Source organism: Schistocerca piceifrons, chromosome 1 (genome assembly GCF_021461385.2).
Source record: "Schistocerca piceifrons isolate TAMUIC-IGC-003096 chromosome 1, iqSchPice1.1, whole genome shotgun sequence".
Lineage (NCBI taxonomy): Eukaryota > Metazoa > Arthropoda > Insecta > Orthoptera > Acrididae > Schistocerca > Schistocerca piceifrons.
The window spans coordinates 536,035,688-536,054,801 of NC_060138.1; the positions used below are offsets into that span (position 1 = coordinate 536,035,688).

Here is a 19,114-nt window from a genome sequence, read left to right on the forward strand (position 1 = left end):
GAAATCCTACATTTCAGAATGATAATGTACGACCGCATGTTGCAGGTCCTGTACGGGCCTTTCTGGATACAGAAAATGTTCGACTGCTGCCCTGGCCAGCACATTCTCCAGATCTCTCACCAATTGAAAACGTCTGGTCAATGGTGGCCGAGCAACTTGCTCGTCACAATACGCCAATGACTACTCTTGATGAACTGTGGTTTCGTGTTGAAGCTGCATGGGCAGCTGTACCTGTACGCGCCATCCAAGCTCTGTTTGACTCAATGCCCAGGCGTATGAAGGTCGTTATTACGGCCAGAGGTGGTTGTTCTGGGTACTGATTTCTCAGGATCTATGCACCCAAATTGCGTGAAAATGTAATGACATGTCAGTTCTAGTATAATATATTTGTCCAATGAATACCCGTTTATCATCTGCATTTCTCCCTAGTGTAGCAATTTTAATGGCCAGTAGTGTATATGGTTCGTCAGCTGCGGAGGCCCATCGTTAGGCGTGTTCGGTGCACCGTGTGTTCAGACACACCTGTACTCTGTCTAGGTCGCCACTTGTCCCATTTTACTAGTCTGCTCAGCCTGCTATGTCCGACATCTATAATGGGGGGTTCTTCCCAACCCCACTGAGTCTGGGCGTGGTTCCACCTTGGTTTCGCCACGTGTTAAAGACATTCACCACATCGCTCCTCGAACACCCGACGAGTCGTATAGTTTGCGAGATTCTCGTGCCGAGCCACGGGTCATCACAATCTGTCCTCCGTCAGACTCAGAAAGGTCGAGCGTCAACCCCATTCTACACACGGACAGCGCTCTCACTGATACTACACGTTCCGTGCGTGCGTCTAGCAGTCATTCCTCGCCACTTTACACTGCTATCGCCTGGACGTGTTTATATCGATGGTAGTTCGGTGGTTCATAACCTTCTGGCTGCTCAGTGTATACTCGTCCATGATAAGCGATCGAATGGTCCTACAGACTGGACCTCCATGTTATTTGTAAACTCTGACGCTGCACCATAGTGTGTGTTAACAAACAGGTCCTCGCAGCCAACAGGGTAGAGAGGAAACGAACCATTGGTGCAGCCTCTCGCCGATGGGCAGTTCGGTCTTTTTGACTCCTATGCTGGGACGGCTGTTGCGCCCGTTCCCTGAATGAGGGAGGAACTGATATGCCTCGCCACCACATGGCTTCACCTCAAATCCAAATACAATACCCAGGAACTTTCAAGGAATTTCACCATCTGGAGCACTTTCTACATCGGAAACACGGCGAGTGCAGAAATTGCTTTATCCCCTCCATTCGACCGCACTCCATGTAGGCAATCCATCGACTGTATTCGTTGGCCGGGGAAATTAATTGGATATACTGATCAGTTAAGTTCTACGACTTTTTAATTAAATGATCCGTCCGGTCTGAGATTATTGCCAATAAGCTCGTAATTTTGTTGACAACCTGAATCTGTGGCTTTAATTATGAAATTAATTTTATTTCTACCTCTTTCTTTGCAATGGGTACTGATCCGGACAGCCGTTGCCGCTGCGTCTTGTGCGTTATTTACCGTGAGAAAATCTCCCCCTTATACAGGTGTCGAAGAAACGTTTTATCATTTGTGCTTCCATTCTTTGTGTACATTCAGTATCCCCTGATAGCGTAATTGGTATGGATCTCACTCACTTGAGCAAAATTCCAGGGTAGAATGCGCGAATGTTTCGGTAGTCAGAGTGGAGTGGAATTGAGTTCTATTGCGTATTAGTGAAGATTTAAGTGAAATAAATGCGTGCTGTAGGTAAGAAGTGGAAATGTGGTGAGAGGAAGGATATTAATTGGAGAAATGAAATGAAAAGATGTGAATAAAAAGCAGTGGAGGAAGTTGCGATCGAATCAAGTAGCCCAAGCGTTGAAGTCAATAAAATCAAATGCATAATATGAAACAGTAATTGTACACATGTTATTTAGTCTAAGCATTAGTAATTTTCATGGGGAATTTTATATAGAGAACGGCACTAAACAGAGTTAAAACAGTGTTGCAGAAGAGAGAGGATTGCAGATGCCAGTAAAACTTCTCAGTATTGAAATTTTCGTCTGCAAAACAGTGACTGTAATTACAACTGCTGCTTCTTAGTTATCTAATTGTCTGTTTTCTTTTTCTGTCTGATAGTTGTCTATACATATACGGTACGGTCACATTAATGTGTCATCAACGTGCAGTAACCACTTGCAGATGGCAGGTTGCAGCACTAGCAGTGGAGAGGATGTAAAGCGCATCGGAAGATCGCGCAAAACAGTGCAGTCATTGTCGTAAAGTGGAAATGGCGCGATTTATCTGACATACAGAAGCGCATGATCACTGGCTTTCGTGCCACGGGTGGAAGCATTTTCGAAACAGCTAAGTTTGTAAAGTGTTTGCCTGCCGCCGTGGTTAAAGTATACCGTGCGTAGCAAAATGGTGCACCACGGGCAGGAGTGAACGATGGCTGTGGAGATGTGTACGGGCGAACAGCCGTGCAACTTATGAACGACTAACTACCCAGGTCTACCAAGGGGCTACGAAATGCGTCTCCTCAACGGCCGTTCAGTGAACGTTGCTGCGAATGGGCCTCCACAGCAGGCGCTTGGTTCATGCACCAGTGTTCACTCCTGTTTATTGGTGATGACGGATGGAATTTACACGCCATACAGAATCCGCCAAAGAAATGTATACACACTAAGGAACGAGAAGTATTTTTATGTGTTTCTTTTACGTTTAATAATTGATCATACATGTTGTACAACCTTCAGTTTAGCACATGGTTATGTTCAAATGTTCACCGTTGGCGGCTATACATATAACAGAACGACGAGCGGTCGCCGCAACTACGTCAGTCAATGTTACAGTGGGGATCGCTGCACATGTCGCTGTAAACTCCTGGCGAAGTTTCTCCAGCGTGCGTGGCTTACGTCGATAGACCTTATCTTTCACAGTTCCCCACAAGTAAAAGTCCATAGGTGTTAGATCTGGAGACCGTGGAGGGAACTCAATGCGCCCTCTTCATCCAATCAATCCAGTGCACCGGAAAATTGTCAACCAGGAAAGCTCGTACGGCTAGGTGGTAGTGTGGTGGCGCCCCGTCCTGTTGGTAGAAGATCTCTTCATCAGCTCCATAAAGCGCACGAATACCTGGCCAAATTGATGTGTGTAACATTTCCAGGTACACTTCTCCAGTGACAATAGAATCAAACAAGAAAGATCCTACTAAGCGCCTAGATGATAGTCCACACCACACACGAACCCCTGGTAGGTTGACCGATTTATCCACATAAACATGCGGGTTTTCCGGTGCCCAGTACACACTATTATGCCAATTCACGGTTCCATAAAGTTTAAATTGTGCCTCGTCACTCCACACTACCCTCGTCACAAATTGTTCGTCATCAGTTAGCATTTGCTGATACCATTCGCAAATTGCATTCGGCGATCAGGATCGTCATCATTAATCGCGTGCAGTAATCGTGGAATGTAAACTTTCCACTTTGCAGCTTTCAGAATTCTTTGTACACTTGTACTGCTAGTCCCCACTTCACGTATACATTGCGTAGCAGACTTCTGAGGAGAATTAACGAACGTTTTAAACACGAGAGCCGACGAAGCAGAACTTGTAGCTATACGCTGTCTTCCTGATGTTCTTTTGTGAATATCACAAATCGTTCCACGCAATTCAAACTTGTCAATGATGCGTTTAATTGTTAGGCGGGTTGACAGTTCTGTTTCAAACTCCACCCCCCACTGACGTTGCATCTCAACGGCATTATCAAACTTGAAAAACCACTTCACAGTACATTTTTCGTTGCTCGAATGTCAAGCCTGCTCCAGCCATCTTGTTTTCTCAATCATCATCATAAACTAAAGGTTACGCCTTGTCGATTTAGCCACGTCCCTCTCTCCATTGTCATCCTCTTCAATTCTTCATACGATTTTATCCCCATATCTTCTTTGATGTTATTAAAATACGTTGCTCTTGGCCTGCCTCTTGGTTTTTTCCATAAAATTTTCCTTCATATACGTTCTTTTGATTTTTGATTTTCTATTTTCTTCTTCCTATATCATTTAGCAGCGTTCTGTTCTCATTGACTTCTCTTAAGAGCTGTGGATTACTTTTTTCTTGTTTTCGTCATTCTTCTCCATATCCACATTTCCATTGATTTCAGTCTCTTTTTCTCTGCCTTTCCTAGAGTCCACGCTTCACATCCGTATGTCAAGACACTCCAGACAAAAGTTTTGGCAAACTTTTTCCTACTTTCTAGGCTTGTGTGATTGTCTGTTAGTAAATTCCTTTTATTTTGGAAAGCTTGCTTTGCCAAGGCTATTCTTCTCTTTATATCTGTGATACCGAGATGAAAGTACTAACATCTGTTGAGCCAAAGACCATACTACAACACTCGTAACTCAAACCGAAAGACAATATCGATATTTCTATAGAGCCTGACAAAGAGTGTATAATTTTTCTGGCGGACTCTGTATAATCAGTTAATGTCTTACAGACATTTTTGCAGTCACTGGAAAGTGTCAAGTCCATTTTAATTAACCCTGTGAAAATCGAAACATCGCGACAGGGGGTGGTGGCGTATACGAGACAAATATGAAATTTTTGGTAACGTTGTTGATCCACTACAACACACTGTAATGTGACTTAGGGCTCATCGGTACTTGGTAGTTCGACGTGACGTGGCACTGACTTCACGTCTAATGTGAGGCAACTGACATTTGTCAGTAGGCTACAGTTCCGTGGCGTTCACATGCAATGTGAATCGAGCTTTATTCTTACGACGTAAGTAGGTGAACGCCTCCCAGCCACAGACGACTGCCAGGTGCACAGCTGTTGTTTGCGGGCGTTGTTACAAAAGCGTACGAAGGACGGCGACACGACAAAGACTGCGGAAGTGGCATTAAGATGTCGGAGGCCGCCGCTGTCGACAGCAGCACGTGAGTACTGCACGAGAGCCAAGGACACGAGATACGGCAGGGCAGCACGCTCTGCTGCTGCGGGTCGAGGGCCGGTCCAGCCTAGGACAAGTGTACCCGCCTCACTGGAGTGCGATCGACCAGTGCTTTCTTCATGGCACAAGCATCAGCCCAGGTAGTTGCTTCTCACGTAGCAGAACTTAGCGCGCCTTAAGATATTTTTGGATTGGCCTGCTTAACAGTGCCGTATTTGCGTAGATGCTACTTTCGCTAGAAAATCAGTAAGTAAACGGCGTGGTGCACCATATCTAACTTATAATTAGAGGAGAGCCCTACTGAGTGCAAGAAAATTTCGTGTTCTTGCACTTTTAATTAAAACACATATTAGCAACCAGTATCAAAAGGCGACGCCGATTGTGTCTTATCTCAGATTACCAATTCATCATTTCTTTGCTCACACTGAATGCGGAAAACTGCCAGTACACTTCCTAGTATATTTCACCAGGATACGTAAGGCCGTGTAATACTTCTACAAGCACTCTCTCTATCAGCGCAATCCTCCAATTTTATCTCCCCTGTGGCGCCGGAAAAATAATTCTGAACAAGAACTGCAAATACCGTCTTGCACGAGCAACACACGTACATAACTCTTTAATCACGTTCCGCCACAGGAGTGTAAAACGTCAGCTGCTGAACGCTTACAGCAATGAGCACAGAGAGGGAGATAATTAACGATCCACGGCTTGCCATGATCTTGAAGTCAAACAGAATAACAGCAATACCACGCGACAACACTGGAACAACTCACGTGGACCGCACTTCCATGCTACTGGGTGACATCACACACAGACCTGGTTCCGCGCGTGTTGAGGGGCACATAACACAAAGCCTGTACTTACTTTGTAGCGTCTGCTGCCCAGGAACTTCCACAGAATTCCATTCTTGGTTGTTGCACACGCAACAGCACCTCTTTTCCACTATAAGATACTTTCTCTAACAGTAGTGAACACTCGCCAAAAATGGCAAAGCTAAGGAGATGGCAGTAACAGCAGTACTGGACAAAATCCAAACTGCACACCACTCACTATTTCGCCGATCAGAGCGTGTCTACAGAAAATTGCCACCAACTACGGTAACAAAGCTGAATTGAAACAATAACAGACCCACGATACAACGCAAAGCCAATCAACTGAACGTATATGAGTGGTGTTCATTCAGTAACTGGGTATCCGCCTTTTGCGTCAACGACCCCGGACACTATCGTACTACACTCTTACCAAATTGCTAATTCAAACAAATTGTGCTGAGAAAAAGGTGGGAGAACTGCAGACCAACGATGTGGCCACGGACAACCATTAACACCTTGCCCCATTATGCCCGAACCACAACAAAAAAAATGGTTCAAATGGCTCTGAGCACTATGGGACTTAACATCTGAGGTCATCAGTCCCCTAGAACTTAGAACTACTTAAACCTAACTAACCTAAGGACATCACACACATCCATGCCCGAGACAGGATTCGAACCTGCGACCGTAGCAGTCGCGCGGTTCCGGACTGAAGCGCTTAGAACCGCTCGGCCACCGCAGCCGGCGAACCACAACACACTACTTCCGTGATGAACCGGAGTGTCTCACTTGCACCAAATCACAGGGCCGACGTGCACAGAAGGCGCTGCCTGGACAGCCTACCCTAGAAGCAAGTTGCCGATCAGCGCACCCTTGTGCAACAGACGCCACGCGGACGCACGAATTCTAATCGCCGTAACGGTGGACACCCGGCACCGTGTAACGTGAAGAAAACATGCTTTTAGAAATACGGGGTGTTCAAAAAGTCTCTCCACAGTGCCGTATGATTGTTAGCCGCGCGTGCCGTATGCCGCAGAGCATATGCCGAAATGAAACTCAGTGAAACACTAGTTATTAATTTATTGACTATTCATTTTTACTTACAGATTTTCACATTAAATGTTGAAAGTGTCCCCCCTGTTGTTGAATACACAATTCAATTCGTCTAATCATGTTTGAAAACACAAGCTGTAACATTTCTTCTGTAACGGGAGCAGTGAAAGTGGATATTGCAGTTTTCAATTCATCGATGGATTTTGGACGGTTTTTATAGACAGTTGCTTTCGCTGCACCTCATAAGAAAAAGTCAGGTGGTGTTAGGTCAGGCGATCGTGAAGGCCAAAGTCCCTGTGAAATTATGCGATCACCAAAAACATTAGCAAGCAGTGACATTGAAACGCGAGCTGTATGCGCGATTGCACCATCTTGTTGAAAATAACCGTTCAGTATTTCACTTAACACAAGTTCTCCTACAAATGGGTACATAATATCACTGCAGTATCGTTGTGCGTTTATAGTTTCGTTGAAAAATATGGGACCCACAATCCGACGTCTAGAAATTGCAATCCAAACTCTTATTTTCACAGAATGAAGTGGTTCCTCATGAATACGCAATGGATTTGCAGTACTCCACATACGAGAATTTTGCGAGTTCATGTCTACCGTATCTTCCTTCGTCGTCGGCGTTGTCGTTGTTGCCGTGAGGCACCGTTATACCAAGTGTGGAAAGGCGCGTCGATCTTAGAGTATCAGATATGGTAACCTTAAGTCATTGACAACACACAACGGTCACGGTAGCACCTGATTCCAGAATAGCTGCAGCAGTTAGGATCTACGAACTACCCCCTCTTGACCAGGTCCCCAAAACTTGTAACGAGATCCCTTTGAAGCAAATTGTCGTAAACATCATCTATAAAGGCTTCGTACAACGATAACAAATGTTACAGTTTATGGAATAATAACAGATACGACCAAACTGTCTTGTTTCTTCTGTTTTATTTAACATAACTATCTTCACAGTTTTATTTCGCATTCACCAGTCATTCATACTCTGATGTGGAGTATATGCGAGTGCCTGAACCCTAACTCCCAAGTTCCGTCGAAACCCTTTGATGAACAATTTTGGTTGCTCAACACCAACAGTCAATGATAATGATACAGTATTTTGTAATTGACTCTTCTAGTTTAGCCACCGACCTCCACGAATGTTTGTTAGGCGTAAGACAATTACACACTTTTCTCTCCGGTCCGCTACTATTAAGGGTTCGCGTAAAAGTTAACGTTCTTCTCCTTTTCATAAATTGGAGCCAGCTCTACGCGATATAATTAAAAAAAAAAAAAAAAAACGATCTCAATACCGCGTCCCTCGTGAGATGCGTATAGATTTATCCCAGAATTGACCGCCCCGTAGTTGTACTCAATTTAATGACCACACTTCGCTATCCACGATTTCGTGTAACTAAATGTCCTTTTGTTACTCTGATCATATACCGTAGTTATTTAAAACTCGCCACTATATTTTTTCACAACGCACAATTAGCACTTCTTTACTTGTTTATTTCTAAGAGTAAACGAAAAAATGACGCTATATCATCGGCTTCTTCGATACAAAGCAAAACACCTCAATATGCCCAATTTTACCTCTTCTTATAGGATCGGCTACCTTACTCATTAATTTACTACATATTATTTCCAATAACACTAAACAGGTATCGCCGTTATATTTTAATTGTATTCAAAAGCATGTTATTATTATTATGACCGACCAAATCGTAACAAATCGCGCGGCGTGCGTTTTCAACGACAGCTTTACACTCGCCCAGCCTTTATTCATGCAGACAGAACCGGAAGATCGATCTCTCTACCGTAACCAATAGAGGCAAATACGCTATTCGAGTTCCGTTACATCTATCTTGACTCGTATTGTTACACATGTACCCGAATAAATGAAACCACGCCTCATCAGTGAAAAACGTTCCATTAAGAATATCCCTTCCATTTCGTTGAACGAAATTTTTGAACCATTTACAATAATGCAGTCTCCTGCCATGATAAGCATTTTTCAATTCTTGCACGACTGTCACTTTGTATTGGAAAAGTTCAAATTTTTTCCTTACAGCTATGTGGGCCGTTCCGACACTAACATCGATTTCCTGGGCGAGTTTTCTTACTGACTTGTTCTGACTCATGGACATTATATCGGAAATATCGAGTAGTTCATCCTCAGACAAAACGCTAGTACGACCACTTCTCGGTGCATCTGTCACTGAACCCGTACTTCGAAATTTGTTAATCAAATCTCGCACAGTATCGCTTTGTGGGTGTGTTGTCTCCGGGAAAACTGAATTAAATGTTTGACGAACTGGAACTGTGTATTTGTCGCCAGCTTTGAACACTTGTTCGACTAAAACCACACGTTCTTCAATAGTTAGCATTTTAACAGTGACAAAAACGAAACAAACGAACAAAGGAACTAAATCTAAACGTTTACGTCAACACGTAACGACACACACCAACGATACTAATGACGCTGGCTGAGATAAAAGAAACGGTGGAATGGTGGAAAAGTCCACTTGAAGGGAAGTAACCCACGCAGCCGAACAATCATTCGGCATGCGCGGCTAACAATCATACGGCACTGCGGAGAGACTTTTTGAACACCCCGTATAAACAAAAAGAAAAACTGACAGCGTGACAAGTCAAAGAAGCATATTAATAATGTAGCTTCACTGTCACTATTAGGAACGCTCATAATGCAAACGTCAAAAAGAATAGTAAACATATTGTCCTAAATAATAGACTGCATTTTCTTCTGTGTAAACTTTGAGACTACCGTATGTTGTCACTATAAGAAAGTCGATTCAGTAGATAAATGGTTATTTAGAGGATTAATAAATTTGGCATATGAGTCAGATTCGGATTTGAATAATCACTTAGAAACCGATGTAGTCTTCAAAGGTGTTTCCAAGACCATTCAGTATGAGACACTTGGCCGCCTGCTACAAATGTACCATGAGGGGATGAGGACGGAAATTAGATGAGTTTCCTTTGTAGATATCATGGTTGATGACATAACAGTTGTTTTGGAACCCAGTCAAACGGTCCTTGTTCTATGATATGTATTGAATGGAGAACATTTGAGCCCTTTTTCGGGAGTCTATTTCAGAAAAGCAAACTGCAGATGGGATATCAGAACATGTTTTAGAGTACCTGGACATAGTACTTCAAGAAAATGGACAAAAAGTAGTAGCTCCGACATTTGATGGTTCAATGTCATAAACGGAAAAGAGTAGAAGCTGTAAAAAATAAAAGCATGTTATAGTAATGTACATTTCGTTCTCTGTTATGAACATCAAATTAATTTAACACTGAGAAATACAGCAAGTATTACACGAAAAGCAAGGATATTTTTCTCTAACTTTCTGGCTATTGCTACATTCTTCTCACAACCGCAGCAGCGTGCGTCCATTCTCAATAAGCATCTGGACGTCAGCACTCCACGTCTATTCTTTAGAGTTCACGAAAATTTACCATCATTAACAAGCTTCCTTACCGAAAATCAGCCATCGTCAGACGCAGATCAAACCACTGAAGAAGCAACAGTAATTTTAAAGTACATGAATGATAATAATTTCAAGTTTTGGTTAGAGCTTTTTCATCAACTTATGCCTCATATTGAAATAATTTACAACCAAATGCAATATGGAGAAATTAGTGTGTCTGAAGATAATGAATATATAGCAAATTTAAGAACTGATTGTTTTAGAATTAAGAAAGTGAAGGTACCGTGAGAATTCTTCAAAGACCCTCATGGCAGAAATTAAGAAAGTGTATTACCATATAGGTGTTGATACAACGGGCATGTATTTTTCCACTGAACGCTCAGTAGCTGCTAAATTGTTCGACAAGAGATACTCCACTAGTTTTGAGAATGAACGTTCAATAAAACAGATAGTACTGACTTTTGGAGCATATCCTACGACTGACAAAGAAATGCTTGAACTTGAACTACAAGTATTCTGTTATTGGTCTGATACTTACGAATACTGCATATTAATTGAGCTACTGAACTGTGTGGACACATGTATGAACCATCTGTTGTGGTACTCTCTAACAACATATCTAAATTCTCTTTGCTTACATGCAGAGACCTTTAGTGCCACTAAGATTGCAGAACGCGAAGATTTTTCAGTGAAAATAATCACGTTCTGCCCTTGAAGAGTCTGTACAAATTTCTAGGAATGACAATGAACTCAGACTTATTTTGGATGGGACAGATTTCATATCTCAGATAACAGACTGACTCTTGTCTCAAGGTGATGCGGCTGCATACAGCAGTGTGGTGGACGCGCAACAAAGCGATCTGCTGTCTGGTACAGGAGTCTAATAACATCTAGAACCGACTAAGGCCGGCCGTTGTGGACGAGCGGTTCTAGGCGCTTCAATCTGGAACCGCGCGACCGTTACGGTCGCAGGTTCGAATTCTGCCTCGGGCATGGATGTGTGTGATGTCCTTAGGTTAGTTAGGTTTAAGTAGTTCTAAGTTCTAGGGGACTGATGACCTCAGAAGTTAAGTCCCATAGTGCTCAGAGCCATTTGAACCATTTGAACTCTCGTCGGAAGTTACCTTAAAGGATTCGACTGTTAGTTGCTAGATGCACATTATTATAAAATACAGGTGAGAACCGCAGGCCGTACGAATACTCCATTCGGGCCGCTGCGGTTTGACGGCCCCTGCGTTAGCTGAGGTCTCAGTGGCACCGAGATCGGTGGATTCCGCCGACGACCGACGTCGTCCGAAGGCGGCCGATCCTTTCAAATCAGTACGCCACTACGTACGTCGTCACAATGCAGTCGATATCATCCGAACGTGCAGACTTCGGACGACAATCGGTGAAATTCAAATCGTTTGTTTTATTGGGTCATAATGGCCGACGCGACGTGGAATATGGACTGCGAGAAACTGACAAGTTTAGTCAGAGGAGCAGTTTGTGGCATCATCAGGATGAAAACATCTGGCGATAACAGTTTTCCAATGATTAAGCCTATACTGCGTTCTGAAAATGACAGTTTCAACGTTTTTGTGTGATTTTTGGATGCTACTCGCGATGCCCTAAACTGTAATTTACAAGCTAATATTTTCACAAAAATGGCTCTGAGCACTAAAGGACTTAACTTCTAAGGTCATCAGTCCCCTAGAACTTAGAACTACTTAAACCTAACTAACCTAAGGACATCACACACATCCATGCCCAAGGGAGGATTTGAACCTGCGACGATAGCAGTCGCTCGATTCCGGACTGTAGCGCCTAGAACCGCTCGGCCACCGAGGCCGGCGCTAATATATTCACTCTTGCACCCCAAACACTATGAAATTTTTAATGTATTGCATACCGAATTTTGGAGCTATGCTTCGTGCAAGTGCCCTATAAGTCACTCCAATGTGGTGGATTTTCTTTACCTACATTGTCTGAAATAATACTGCCACCAGGAAGCTTGTTACGCCTTTTCTCAAATCCACTGGGCAAGTATTTAAAGAGCAGAGAAGTTTCCAGTACTATAATCGGATTATATGAATATACCTACTGCCAATATTGCATTAATATTCATCGTTTTTACAATAAAGTGAGCTGCTGTGAAACTACAAAGCAACCTTTCATTATTAAATAATAATTGCTTACTTACACACAATCTTGTAATTGAAACATTTACTTTCACCACGTAAATTAACCATTGTATGCTCTTAACCTATTGGCAAGACCTTTATATAACGAAATCGCCACTGTAGCATAATAAACCATTCTCTGAACAATGTGGTATGCAGAGATGATTAATGCGGTATATCAGTGAAACTACATATTTTCGTAATACATGGGTATTTCGTAAAACTTGTCGCGTAGTTCAAATAACTGAAGACAGTGTTTACACGATCTTTTCGCGACAGATATAGCTCATTCGACATCTCCTTAATAGCAAACGCCGCATTGCAGCACATGTCTCCAAGCGCAGGGGCGCCGTGTTATCCGTCTAACCCATGTAGGTTAAAATCTAGCCTTCTTCGCACATGGAATAGATTCTACCCTAACCTACTCGACCCCGCCAACAACTGACGAATGAGATCGGACGCAGCGTGACGAAGCTGCCGGCTGATGTTACCGGGCGATTCCTGGCGGCGGCGTCTCACGGTTGTCGGTTGCACTCTGAACGCAGCGTTAGAGGATCTCTGAACAAAGTACTTTGGGATAAGGAACTGTCAGTCGAAAATGGGTATTTCAGGCGTTACGAGGCGCTGAATGCCCAATGTGTGTGAGGCATGTGTTGGTAAATAGCTGCTGTTTCGTTACAGGCAACTGCTGCCGCATCGACGTTGGTTGTGCTGCGTTGAAAACCGATACATAATCATATATAATGTGTCCATGGCGAAGTTTACCATTGTTTGCAGTTGATGTTTAGTTGTCCAAGACGGAGCGTTACTCGTAACGGATCTCTGAGACATACATTTAAGATTAAAGCATGTTCCATCTTCTAGCCACAGTGGCATCGTGCAGTAATACGTTATGAGATAGTCACGTTACCTCCTCTGAAGATGAGCCTGAAAAGCTTCGAAAACCGGTTTATGGACTCAAAAAGTATTGCAAAAAAGCGACTGGTTGCAATACATTTCTCGACCGTTCCACTTTCGAATATCACGTGCGAAAATTGAACTCCTCAATCTTTCCAAGCGACCTCTGATATATCTTATTTTATCACGATTGCCGTATCTCCCTGCGTTGCTGGGAATCAACAAAGTAGTTTCACGATCGGAAAAGAAAATTTGGTGATTGAAATTTCGAGAAAAGATGTCGCCACAACGACTAACGACTTTGTTTTAATGATCGCCACCCCGACTCGCTTATGATATCCGTGGCAATCTCTCCGCTATTCTATGATAATTCAAAACGCGATGCCATTCTTTGACCTTTTTCAATGTCCTCCGTTAGTCCTATCTGTAAGGATACCATTCCGCGCAGAAATACTTCAGAAGAATTGTAGTAGTAGTAGTAACAGTGTAATTCCAATGCTCCATAATAGGACGGACAGGCGTAGTGGTTCAAATGGCTCTGAGCACTATGGGACTTAACATCTGAGGTCATCAGTCCCCTAGACTTAGAACTACTTGAACCTAACTAACCTAAGGACATCACACACATCGATGCCCGAGGCAGGATTCGAACCTGCGACGGTAGCGGTCGCGCGGTTCCAGATTGAAGCGCCTACAACCGCTCGGCCACACCGGCCGGCACAGGCGTAGTATAGGAAGTCTTTTTATTAGGTTTATTGCATCTTTTAGGTTTTGTGCCAATAAAACGCAGTCTTTGGTTCGCGTTCTCCAACACATGTTCTATGTGACGGCTCCAGTTTAAGTTGCTCGTAATCGTAATCTCTAGGTATTTAGCTAAATCGACAATCTTTAATTTTGTGTAATTTATCGTGTAACCGAAATTTGACGAAATCATTAGAACTAATGTTGATGACCTCACGTTTTCTCTTATTCAGGCAGGTATCTTGTGTAAATCAATTTGTAATGTGTGTTGATCTTCTGACAAGTTTACTAAACGATGAATTACACCGTCGTCTGCAAACAATCTAAGAGGGCTGATGAGATTGTTTCCTAAATCGTTTACGAGTAAGAATAGCTGAGTGCCCATAATACTTCCTTGGGAAACTCCAGATATCAGTTTTGTTTCACTGTTGTGACTTCCCGTCGATTACTACAAATTGTGACCTATCTGACAGGATATCACGAATTCAGCCGCACACCTATCAGGATTCTCCTCAGGCACGCAATTGCTTCGAAGCCGCTTGTGAGGAACTGTATCTGGAAATCGAGAAATATGCAATCAACTTGAGATCCGCTGTCGATAGCACTCATCCCATCTTGTGAATAAAGAGCTAATTCAGAAGAACGGTATTTTCTGAATCCATGCTGGCCAAGTATCAATGTATCGTTTTGTTCAAGGTAATTGTTAATGTTCGAACAAATTAGGTGTTCAAAACTCCTACCGCATATCTATGCCTTATCGCCAGTAGCAATAAACTGGGTCGTTCAAACCAGTGAGAGGTATCCAAGATCTTCGACGAATTATTGTTGGCACAGTAGGAGAAGATTCATCTACAAGCATCCGTCGAGTCGCTTACCAAATTTACACTTCGAAGAATACAGTGTGAACAGAACTAATGAAGAAGGTGTTACACTTCTGCCGTAAACAACGTCTGCAAGTACTTATGCAAAAGCGATTTTACCACAGATTTCAATTCTGTTAATGGCTTATGGAGCGCAGTACTGCAGTTGAGACTTTCGCCAGCTGTTACGAGCGTAAATTACTGCAATGAAGTGTATGTAGTTTATGTCAATAAAAAAACTAAATATTCAATTTCAGTCTTTCGTTCCGATATCAATTTTATACCCTAAGGGTTCGGGGCACTCAGTATGTAGTTTGGATATGTAATCTATATCTTTCTCATCGCCAGACCACTCGGAGAACGCTAATTAGTAACGAGCGCCTTTGGTACAAAAATTAATGGGCCTGCCCTTGTTCACGGGATCGACAAGTGACAAACAATAAATAACGAAAACAGGTCTGGCGAGTTGGTGATCCTTGATACACTACAGCCTCACGCCAAGCGGTCGTCAAGGCCACCAGGGAGGACAGGACGAGTGGACACGAGGCCTCCGTGAAAAGAGGTCTCCCACTACCTCTAGTGACGTCACAGCCGGAGTGCCATGCACAAGCGTGGCGGCGCTATCGGCTCACGGTGCGAATTCAAAAATGTTCGAATGTGTGTGAATACCTAAGGGACCAAACTGCTGAGGTTATCGGTCCCTAGACTTACACACTACTTAAACTAATTAAACTAACCTATCCTAAGAACAACCCATGCCCGAGGGAGGACTCGAACCTCCGGCGGGAGGGGCCGCGCAATCCGTGACATGACACGGTGCGAATTCCAGTACGAAATTTTGGTGCAAACGTATAAACTGTCAAATATTATCCATTTCACGCAGATTTCACTACTTGTGAGGAACTGAGAATCGGGAATTAAAACTATGAATAATATAAATAAAAGCAATATCAGTTTGAACACAACCTACCTTCAAGGCGATTGGTTAATTGCTTCTGTTTCGAGCTTTTGTGAAGTGTGTGACCTTGGAGATTGAACAAGTGAAAAAAAAGGCTTTTAAGTCACATAGTACAGAAAAAAATTCAGGAGGGAAAACGAGTGAGGGAAAGATACACCACTGCACATAAATCTGCATTTAGTTTGCAAACGTGACTTCAGTCTACTGTTGTATACAAGGTGATTTTTCCTTATTTTAGAATAAGTGTTTGTGAAAATATTTCCGAAAATGTTATGTTTTTGAGATGATTTGTTTCGCATCTTTGCTACAAGTAGATGTGTTAGAAAAGCGAGTACACTATCTGATCAAAAGTACTTGGACACGTAATTACTGGAGAGTACTGTAGGGAGTGTCCATCCTTCGCATTTAAGACGGCTGTAACTGTGCTGGGGACACTTTCGGTGAGCTGTCTGTACGTTTGTAAAGGAATTGCAGCCCATTCTTTCTCAAGAGCCGAAACCTGTAACAGTAGTAATGTTCGACGCAGGGGTCCGGAGCGAAGTCGTCGTTCCAACTCGCCCCAGAGGTGTTCCGTTGGTCTCATGTCGGGACTCGGGACAGGCCAGCCCATTTCAGAAATGTTATTGCCCACAAACCGTTGCCCCACAGAAGCTGCTTTATGACAGGTTGCACTGCCATGTTGATACAATCAATCACCGTCTGCGAACTGTTCCCCTACTGTACAAAGTGCGCAATGCTGTAAAATGTGTTCCTATCCCTCCACATTTAGCGTCTTCATAAGCAAAATAAGGGGACAACGCCCTAACCATGAAAAACAACCTCGCACTGTAACACTACCTCCTCCGTGGTTCACTGTTGGCACTGCACGTCACGGCAGTTAACGTTCTCCAAACTTGTCCATCGAATTGCCACAGGGTAGACCATTACTCCAAGTCACTCATTTTCAGAAATCCCCTGTCCAGTGGCGTCACTTTTTGAACCACCTCAAGCGCTGCTTAACATTGACCACAGAAATGTGTGGCTTATGTGGAGCTGCTCGACCGTTTTATCCTCTCCTTTTTGACTCCCTATGCACAATCATTGCACTAGCTGGAGTGCTGGTAGCATTTGGAACTCATTAGTGATTCCCTTCAATTTTTTAGAACAACCCTCGCAATAGACGACCTTCCCTGCCCTTCAATACATAAAATAAATGTCATGTGACGAGGCCCTCCCATAGGGTAGACTGTTCACTGGGTGCAAGTCTTTCGATTTGACACTACTTCGGCGACTTGCGCGTCGATGGGGATGAAATGATGATGATTAGGACAACATAACACCCAGTCCCTGGGCGGAGAAAATCTCCGACCCAGTCGGGAATGGAACGCAGGCCCTTAGGATTGACATTCTGTCGTGCTGACCACTCAGCTACCGGGGCGGATCTTCAGTATATGGGGTCTGTCTTGTCTTGGTTTAGCTGTGGTTGGTCATTCTTGTTTGCACACCAGAATAACATCGCTGAGACCGGGATTGGAACCCGGGATCTCCTGCTTACTATGCAAGTACGTTAACCTCTGCGCCATCCAGGACACAGCCTTGTCGCTACTGCGCGCACTATCTCGGCACGCCCCACGGCTGATCCTCATTCTCATCTAACGCCATCTATCCACAGTGCCTGTCCATTTCCTCCATATTCGTTCTCTCAGATTCACAGGAGGTCGGACGTATTTGTGCTTCCGCACTGAAGAAGGCGGATCCATTGCCCAGCACCAGCAGTCGGCTTGGGCATCTTTAGAAGGGCTCAAATTTACCTGATGGATTTGTTACTCAGGTGACATTCCAACGATTAGTCCACGTTCGAAGTCACTGAGCTTTGCTGACCAGCCCATTCTGCTGTTACTGGATTTCTATTGACAACACAATACTCCCTGCCTCCTGTAACACTGGCGGATCTGTCTCTTGTGACATCCAGTTAGTGGTCTATTACGCACTACATAGTGGTGTCCGGATACTTTGAATCAGGCACAGTGTAGTCAACTCTCATTTCCAGAAGCTGTTTAAACACTTCTCCATTAATTGCGTCATTGAGGAACGAACTTCCTGTGATCAGTTTTCATGGAAAAAAATGGTATCTTTCAGGACAGTTTGAAATATGAAATCACATCTTTGCCTATAATAACAAAGTCGTCTCTGCACAGATTTAGAAAATATAAATTAATATGACTCCTCAACTCACTTTCGTTGAACCCATTCTCCATCATCCCTCCCATTATGAATTTTAATAAACAATGTGATACGTAACCTTCAATATAGAACAATACAGAACATTCTGAGACATTTGTTTTGTTTGAATGTTCATGAAAGTGCTATAAATGTCTAATAGACACTTACCAATCAAATGTTTGCACAAAACTCAACGTCAGGTCTTTACACAGAAGTCCCTAAACAACGCATATTTCACTTTTAATACACTCATTATTTTCAGTTTCTTTTCGGAGTTTGGCTTGGCTTTAGGCACTATGGGACTTAACATCTGTGGTCATCAGTCCCCTATAACTTAGAACTACTTAAACCTAACTATCCTTAGGACATCAGACACATCCATGCCCGAGGCAGGATTCTAACCTGCGACCGTAGCGGTCGCGCGGTTCCAGACTAAACCGCCTAAAACCGCTCGGCTACACCGGCCGGCTTTTCGGAGTTTAAGGCCCTGGGAACGGACTCATGGTAACATACAGCATACATCTGCCTGTAGCCAACAAATGTCTTCTCTGTAGAATCCATCTGGAAATATAACCTAACAATAAATATTTGCACCGTATTCAGTCAAACGAACGTCATAGTAGTTGCTGCTGTTGTTGTTGTATGCACCAAACAAAAAAATGTAAAGTGTTCTACATCTATATCATTACTCTTCAAGCTATTTCTCTACCGTTCCACTCGCGAACAGCGTCCCGGAAATACGAATACGTAAAATATTTCTGTGCGTGCTCTGATTCCTCTTATTTTATTATGATGATCATTCCTCCCTGTGTATATTGGCGCCAACAAAAGTTAGTGATTGAAAATTCATGAAATTGCGCGATAATGCAAAACGAGCTGGCCTTCTTTCAACTTTTCCATGTCCGCCGTCAATTCTATTTGATGGGGGTCCCACATCGCACAGCAATACTCCAGAAGAGGACGGACAAGCTAGTGTAAGCAGTCTCTTTAGTGGACCTGGTGCATTTTTTAAG

At 43.3% G+C, this 19,114-nt stretch overlaps 1 long non-coding RNA gene across 1 annotated transcript in view; it reads left to right on the forward strand.

Annotated features, from left to right (window-relative positions):
* LOC124799072 overlaps nucleotides 1-19,114 on the forward strand; it is a 358,440-nt gene that overhangs the window by 310,519 nt on the left and 28,807 nt on the right. The gene's annotated exons all lie outside the window — the stretch shown is intronic.